The sequence below is a fragment of the Pteropus medius genome, unplaced genomic scaffold (assembly GCF_902729225.1).
Source record: "Pteropus medius unplaced genomic scaffold, Ma_sr-lr_union100, whole genome shotgun sequence".
NCBI lineage: Eukaryota > Metazoa > Chordata > Mammalia > Chiroptera > Pteropodidae > Pteropus > Pteropus medius.
This window is the reverse complement of record NW_024355008.1, coordinates 4,892,013-4,898,947: the sequence shown is the minus strand read 5'-3', so window position 1 is coordinate 4,898,947 and position 6,935 is coordinate 4,892,013. Positions and strand designations below refer to the sequence as shown.

The window sequence follows — 6,935 nt, the reverse complement described above, 5'->3', positions numbered from 1 at the left end:
CCCTAGTAAATCTTATGTATAACAATGGATTTTAACTGTTCTAAAACACTGATTCCCAAAGTGTGGTCCCTGCAGCCTCAACATCGCCTGGGAACTTGTGAGAAATGCAAATTCTAGTATCTCACTCCAGACCTACTAACTTAGAAACTTTGGGACAGGGCCTGTAATGTGTCTTTTAGAAAACCCTCTAGGTGATTGTGAAGGATGTGAATGTTTGAAAAACACTGTGGTGGAGCTGGAAATTAATTTGCATTTTTCCAATCAGTTCTCAGGTGGTACTGATTCTACCTACTAGTCCAGAGACAGTACTTTGAGAACTATTGCTCTAAACTCAACTCTCATTTGATCTTTCCTTGACACATCTGCTCACACTTACTAGAATGGAATTTTCAAAGGAAAAAAAAAAGTAATACCCGAAAGATTTAGCTAATGCATATAACCAATGTTTTATGCTTGACGATGTTATCTTACCTGATGGTTTACTGGGTGAGAAAGGTCATTTTAGTTTATAAATCAAGTATAAAAATTTCTGTGTATTCTTACCTGACTTGGAATACAAGTTTATTCAATTGTTATTCCCTTGCTGTCAGGAATAAATATCCAGGTGTTGGAATCTCAGAAAATTCTCCTGACTCAGAGCCTACATTTATGTTTATCCTCAAGGTAACTTCCAACCTTTGCCAGCTATGTGGACTATCTGAACAATCTGCTGATCCAGCTTCGGCCTCTCAGTGCTGTAAATTCCAACTCTCCCATGGGATGAGAGAGGGCTCTTGGTTACATGACAGTCTGATATGGGCCAAGTCAGAGGAAAGAGTTGGCTCAGGTCTGGCTGGCACAAATAATTTGTTTGCCCCTATTGTCTCTACAACTAAAGCATGTGTTTTGGTACTAACTTATTATACTAGTAGAATACCCCTTTCTTCATGTGACACAACGTCAGATTTCTGAGGTAACTGACTCACATTTAAATGTCTTAGATTAATACGCCATAATTATTTCCTCTTTCACACTTTCTAGTGCCTGACTGCTGGAGTGCATGTCTGTGGAATTTGACAATACTTGCCATTTGTCTCAGAGATTGTGGAACTAAATATGGGCCAAGAGAGAATTTATAAAAGGATTCTGAAATCAGGTTTTTTGAATAGTCACTCAGGCAGAGAATATAAACTCAAAGAATTTTAGTGAAGTAATCATAGACATCAATAAACCCAGGCATTCTGAAACATGTCTGAATCATCAGAATCACTCAGGAAATATAAAAAAAGAGATATAGGGATCTGTTCAGAAATTTTCCTTTGAGTGAGGCTAAAATAGGATCCAGTTACTCTGACGACTCTGTTCCAAATCTCTTTATCACCTGTTATCCTACTGCTTTGAGACCCACTGACCTGAACCTTCTCTGAGGGCCAAGTTATCTTTGCTTTAAAAATAAACTTTTTTTTTCCTATCATATTCAGTCTCTTAAAAATATAATAATTCTGGATAGATAATAAAGTCAAGTTAACAAGCAAATTCCTATAAACTGAGAAATTGATTCTCTCTTACCTACTGATTAGCTGTATGACTTTGTTTATGACTTAAATTCTTTTATATTTAGATTCCTACCTGATAAAATAGTATTAGTAATTCCATAGGATCATTGTAAAGATAAAATGAGTTAAGACTATCAAAATATTTTGAAAATAATAAAAGCACAGTATGCATTTAAGAAATTTATTAGTAGTATTATTGAATGTTTACTAAGCTTGAATGATGAGGTCGACATTACTTATCATGTTGGGAGATATAAAAAGAATTTGATTTTAGGAATCTTTAAAGCAGTGAACAAAACAAATTTATGCAAAATAAAAGACAAAGCACACATAAATGCTTGACTGACAAAAGATGATACATAAATATTATATGATTGTTTATTGATTCAACAGCTATTTTCATATTGAGTTCCTACTATGTGCCAGGCATCTGCCATTGACATTTGCCATCAATCAAAACTAATTAAAAATCCCTGTTAGTTTTATGCTTTTTAATTGAGAAATTTCAAATTGCTCAGCTTAGCATATAAGGAATCTCATCATCTGGACCATACCTTTTTCAAAATCACACATCACAGGAAAGGGCCATGCTCAAGTCACATTGACTTTTTATATTTTACTTGGATAAAGTAAAACTATTTTTACTTTAGGATTTTTATCATTGCATAAACACTGGTCCTATTTCTGGATTTTAATCATTTTCATAAGACTGGCCCTATTTCTGGAACACTAATTGTTATTAATTTTCCTTAAAAAAAAAGAGGTGTAAACCTCTTAGTTTTAAGTTCATGGAAATAAATTTGTTTATACCTAAGATGCAGTTGAAGTTTGAAGATCCTTTAGAGCAGCTCCGTGAATCCACTGGTCCATTAGGGAAGTCAAAGGCAACTTCTGCACACAGCCAACTTAAGAGCAAACTCTCATGCTAAGCGAAATAAGCCAGATATAAAAAGTTGAAAACCACATGATGTCACTTATATGTGGGATACAAACCTAAAGGTAACAAACAAACAAGACAAACAGAGACTCATGGACATGGACAATAGACTGCTGGTTACCAGAGGGGTGGGGGAGGGGACAGGTGGAGTAGATGTGGTAAAAGGGGTCAAAATATGTGGTGACAGAAAGACATCTAACTATAGATGGTGAATTGCAATATATATATATATATATATATATATAATATATATATATATACACACACTATATATACATATATATATATATACACACACATATATATATACATATATGTGTATATATATATATATATATATATATATATATATATATATATCTGATTGATTTGTATACACTGAAATTTAATGGATTTCTTAACCAATGTTATATACATATTATATATGTATATAATATATATATACATATATATGTGTGTGTATATATATATATATATATATATATATATATATATCTATATATATGCCTTAAGGTTGATTTGTATACCTGAAATTTAATGGATTTCCTTAACCAATGTCACCATAATAAAAATAAATGAAAAAAAAAAAAGCGCAAACTCTCTGAAGCCATTTTCCAAGCAGAGTTAGCCCTCCCATAATCCTCTACTCATACTGCTATTAGAGAAAATATGATATTGTTTAGTATTGTCTGTATGTATTTATTTTCCCTTTTAAATATAAACTGAAAGGCAAAACTCGCATAATTATCTCTCTGTCCTAATGCTTATTGCTATTCCTAGCACATAGTAGGGATTGAATTGTGAGAAAGGAAGGAAAAAGGAATAAGGAAAAGGAAAGGAAACAGATCTTTTATGCCAAAATAAACTCTTGTAACTCAGTGTGGAATTTGTAATAGTCAACCAGGTGTTTTGAATGATGAGGGTATGAAAATAAAGTATGTCTAGAAATAAATAGACCTTTTTTCTGATAATCAAGAGAAGAAAAGATAAAGCCAAGTAACACACTGAGTTTGGGGTCAGTACTGGGAGCTCTCTGGGCATGGAGCCAGAGAGAAATGAGGGAGTTGAGAGAGACTCTGTTGGCCTTCAGGTGTGTTTGTGTTTATACCATTAAGATTAATGTGTGACTGTACCCAGGAGAAATAATCAGACCAGGAGAAGTTTCCAAATATGGCCCTGGGAATTTCTAGGAGAAAACTGTGAGCACCGATCCCTGATGATGATGGATAAAAAGTGTTTGTAGATACTTCAAGTTTCCTGATTCAGAACAATTGACAGTCTGTTTGGGGGCTCAATATCCTTGGAAAAAGTTCCCCCAACAAAAGATTTGTTTATATCAAGTAGTTTGAATTGCTGAGCTGTTTGAGGCTCTTTCATACCATGACTATGGTACTAGCATCATACTGAGATTGAACTGAAATTTGAATTGTCTTTAGAAATCTTGCAATGGACTTTCTCTCTTGCAGTCTGATTCCATCTTTATCTTGAAAAAATTTCCGTCCAGAAGTCTGTGCAAATGTTCACCTACCATAGAAGAGTTAAGATTTATTATGTTTGTCTATGGTCATGCCATCTTGAATAAGCCCGATCTCGTCTGATCTCGGAAGCTAAGCAGGGTCGGGTGTGGTTAGTACTTGGATGGGAGGCCACCTGAAAAGACCAGGTACTGTAGGCATAAAAAATAAAAAAAATAAGGGATTGTAAACTGACAAGGTCCTTGCAATCTGTGAGATCAACCAAGGGTTACCTCATCTAAAAAAAAAAAAAAAAAAAGATTTATTATGTTTAGTTGTACCCATTACTATTAGCAAAAGTTCACTGATAATAATTAGATATACAAAGCAAAACAAATACATTAGCAATAATCAATTTTTAAACAAGTATATATTGAGAACTTTATCCCAGGCACTGTTCTGTGCCCTTTGTGTGTGGCTGTAAAGAAGATAGATATGGTACCCACACTTATGAAGCTTACATACTTGTAGGGTAGATAGATCACAAATAAATAATCATGACACTATAAAGGGGTATCTTCATTATAAGTCCTTATTAGGCAACTTTTGATAGTCTAGTCAGGGAGAGTGCTTCTGAAAAATAAGTAAAGGGAGACATTAGAACTGAGGCCTGAATAATGAGAAGGTGTTATATATGTAAAGACCTAAGGAGAGAGTATTCCAGATAGAGGGGACACTAAGTACAAAATTTTAAGGCAAGAACGACTCCTCTCTGTTCAGAGGACAGAAATGTAACCAGTGAGGGAAGTGGAGAAAAATACAACAGAAGAGAACCATGTAGGATCTTTGTAGACAGTGATAGAAACTTGAAATCAATTTTTTATAGATAGCGATAGAAACTTGGAATCAATTTTATGATTCATAGAGTGCTTTTGGATTTTAAGCGAACTAGTGCTATGAAAAAAATGATATTAATAATTTTCACCTAGCTTGCAATGAAGAATTAAAAGAAAATAAAAATCGTTTTTAAGGGAGAACAGAAATGTTTCACCAAGGAGAGAAAAATTTTGAGTTGAAACTTGAAGAAACTGTTAAGAGCTTAGTGGGAAAATAAAAAGAAGGAAAGGTTATTTGACTTTGAAAAAATATGTAAGCAAAGCCACAGAAGCATGTGGTTGTCTAGATGTTTAATATGAATGAGAGGTATATACCAGAAGCGGCTACAAAAAATGTGGGTTTAGGTAATAATACTCACAAATATTGATTCCTTATAATGTACAAGACATTGGGTTTAACCATTTACGTTGGTTGATTGCAAACTCATTGTATTTCCTGAGCACATTCATTCTCTCATTCCCTGAGAATTTCACAGCTCCTCATGCCTCATACTTTTAACATATCTTTTCTCTTCTGACTTCATAAGAGCTTTTCATATTGATAAGAAGATGGAGATAATCGAGAGTAAAATTCCACTTACCTCCATTATCAGATCTACTAACTTCCTTCCACTTATGCCCATATCCTCTATAATAAAGGTTTCCACTATGAATGTCTTATCTGCCCATATTTCAATCTAATAGAAACCTTTGCACTCATGCCCTGGATCCCATCACCTTTTGTTTTCAAGGACTTGCTTCAAGCATAACCCCTTGTTTTAATTCATTCAATTATTACTTCTATATTCTATCATTTCCTTCATTATAAAACCATAATATAATCTTCTTAATTAAACAAACAAATAAGCGAACAAAAAACTATCATGACTACTTCTTTTCTAGGTTACACTCTAATTCTCTGCTTCCCTTTCCAGCAAAGTTACAAAAGATGTGTTCAATCTCTACAGTTTTATTTTGTTCTGAAACCACATCAACCAGGCATTCATCACCACATTGCTAAAACCATCCAAGGACACTCTGTGTAGCAATAAATTAAATAAATAGATAGATAGATAGCTAGATAGATAGATAGATAGATAGATAGCAATTCTCTTATTTATTCAACATTTCAATTACATTTAACATGGTAACTGAAATTTTTTGTTTTATTGGCTTCTAAGGCTCCACCTTCATCTAGTTTTTCTCAAGTCTATTGGTTATTGCACTTAATTCTCTGAATTTAGAGCCTCATCATTTGCCAAACTCTTGGCATGTTACAAGGCTCAGTGCCTGGACCTCTTGTCTTCTCAATTTTTATTTACTCAGGTAATATTATTTTCCCATGACTTAAATGTCATAATAAATTGCAAATTTATATATCAAGCCCTCTTCCTATTCTGCTATCCATTTGTCTTTGTAACATCTCAGGAATCCCAGCTTTCTCATCATTTCTCCTAATTATGCAATAGGTGTCATAATGAAATATTTTCACCTTTAACCTGACTCCAATCCCATTCTACTCCCAGTATTCCACATGTAAGAAAATTATCATACTCTTTACACATTTGCCCAGTTGTACTAAGATGTTATTTATATTCCTCATGCTTTATTTCTCATGGAGTTGTCTTGTGGAATTTCCAGAGGCTATGTGGAACATAAAACAGTGTATTGCTTTTAGAGTTAATAACATATGTGCTTGTGTACGATTGTATTTTAAAAATTTATCAGTTTTAAATGATAAATAGAAGAGTCAGACATTTCCTCAAAGGTTAAAAATAGTTATCATATGACCCAGAAATTTTACTCTTAATTTTATATCCAAGAGGAATGGAAACAAATGTAAATACAAAAATATGAACACAAATGTTTATAGTAGTATTATTCATGATAGACAAAGGTAGACAACTCAATTATCCATCGACTAATGAATGGATACATTAAATGCGATATAGCCATAAAATTGAATATTATTTAACAATAAAAAAATAAAGTATTGATACGTCCTACAACATGGATGAACCTTGAAATATTTTAAGTGAAAGAAGCTCATTCTTACATTTCTCCTGATTAAGCTAGAGGTTAAGTAAGGTAAAGCTTCAAAGATTAGACAAATAGAGAGACGAAATAAAAACAA

The 6,935-nt window shown here is 33.2% G+C and overlaps 1 pseudogene; it reads left to right on the top strand.

Annotated features, from left to right (window-relative positions):
* Positions 1-4,028: 4,028 nt before the first annotated feature.
* Positions 4,029-4,147, top strand: LOC120598247 (uncharacterized; annotated as a pseudogene).
* The last annotated feature ends 2,788 nt before the right edge of the window (positions 4,148-6,935 follow it).